Here is a 2,307-nt window from a genome sequence, read left to right on the forward strand (position 1 = left end):
CATTCTATTTACACGTTGAGGTGTGTGTGTGTGTGTGTGTGTACACCAAGAGCAAACCAACCGCGTCACATTCGTTCTGGATAATGAGCGGTGGGAGTTAAAGGCTTTTAAAGTTTGTAACCAAAGAATATTTCTATGGGATTTATAATTTAAGATATAACATACTATCTTTAACATTTAAAACATTCGTTAATAGTTCATTTGCTTTTAGATGCCATTTTAAATAAAATAAAACTACCTAGCCCATTGGCTTGACTTTGTTTGCATCACCTTACAGCAAATTTGGACTAAGACTCCTTAGGTTGGATAATTAATAAATAATTTGCCTTGATCATCACAATATCAAGGAAATTATAATGAAAATTGTAATTCCATGACAATCAATGAATTCATCCGTCACAGCAAGACTGTTTTCTTTCAATGTTAAGTCTGTTAGAAAACAAACGCAGTCTCACCATTAACTGCAAATTTGTACTAAACAGGAGAATTCTATTCAAGGCACGTCTCACTCATTAGGAATCCCTTGTACCTTTCGGAGGACATTGTTTAATAACTCTGATTATGCTTTATGTAGAACACAGGACGAATAAATATAATTATATATACAGAATTATTTCCTCTTTATTATATTTCCTAATTATTACTTTTAATAGGCAAAACAAGAGATAAGAGAAATATTCCCTCCTGATAAGAGAAAAAGGTTAATTTAGAAAAAATAAGAAAGTACTGTTTACAATAGATTATTATAAAAATAAAAATGTCCTTTGATATCGCTTACTTGACAGAAGTATATTATCTGAAGAATATCAAAGAGTTCTCTGAGAACTTCAGAAAAAATAAAATTTTTTTAGAAAAATTTTATAACAGTGATAGTTTTAAAAGTGATAGTGATAGTAGATAGGGGGAAAAAATCGTATTCAAAAGGCATACTAAGGCATGATTCTATTCGTACAACAGTTTAAACGGTGAACATTTTTTTTGTCAAAAACCGGCTAAACAACTACTTCTTTTAAAAAAGAGAATTTGGTAAAGTTTCAATGCTTCCTCGTGAGAAAAATTAAGTATTGAGGAAAAAAAAACTTTACAATGAAAAACTGTAAGGGATGTTGGCATAAGTTTTTCTGAAAAATTCATACTCGTATGCACATGTATAAGCGACCATACAGACACAGATCTTTTTCCGAACCAGTCTACACATTGACTGTCCATGGGAATAAGGATTCCAACAAAAATAGGATATGAAGTACATACGTAGACACTGATACATAAAAAAGGATCGCACTAACCCGAAGAATCGTTGATAGAGCGCGGAGCACGTCCGGCAAGGACTTCCTCTCAATGACAATTTATACAAATTTTTATTTGCGAATGGCTTGTTAAGGCCTTAGATTTGAAACCAGCTATGTTGTTTGACCAAATATACTTACCATACGGTTTTTACCTCATTGTTAATTAGGATATTGGATTGAAAGTGGCCTGCAGCTAGCATACTCAAGTTGAAGGATATAGTAAAGTTTGGGGATTGGCTAAGGTCCCTTAGAAATGCATTAATTATACTAATTTTAAATTTCTTATTTCATAGTTGTTAAGCATTAGAGTAAGAAAGAATCAAGGCGGCAATTCAAATCATTTCGAAAATAAATAATAGACGTGCATGTATTTAGAGCAGTGGGTGAAAAAGCTGACTATTTCACCAATAGTAGAGCATTATTCGTGCTTTCATAAGCAGGGAACAATTGCAAACTTAGATGCAGCAAATATAAAATATATTCATCATTCATATTCATGTATTTCACCATTGGTTTAATATTCATAACTGAATAAAAAATGAATCATATTTGTTTTGAATTATTACCTGATGTTATTTTTCCCACATTCTAACTACATCCTCTTTTCTATAGAAAGAAAATGTGATAAAACAGTTGTAATAATTCTAAGAAATATTCACTATAGTACACCCAATGCATTAAAAAAAAAAAAAAAAAAAAATGGATGAACATGTAGTTGGGCAAAAAAAAATGGTTGAAAAATGTGGTCAGACCCGCATTGCAGGATAATCTTAGTTCATAGCAATCTTGAGATCTTTAATTCTAAGAAAAAATCCTCCTTTTGAAGACTACGTTTAGTGGGTGCACCTTATTGTTAATAAATTCGAATCAAATTTTCCAACCCAACATTAATAAATGATATATAACAATTAAAAACCGTAATAATTATATGTAGAAAAAAAGCGACAAAGAGGATTCATAAAAAGGTAACCTTTTTTTATTATATACTTGTAGCCAAAAGGAAAGTAAAGTCAAGAAA

Source organism: Rhodnius prolixus, unplaced genomic scaffold (assembly GCF_049639745.1).
Source record: "Rhodnius prolixus isolate KJV_2025 unplaced genomic scaffold, Rpr scaffold_1, whole genome shotgun sequence".
NCBI lineage: Eukaryota > Metazoa > Arthropoda > Insecta > Hemiptera > Reduviidae > Rhodnius > Rhodnius prolixus.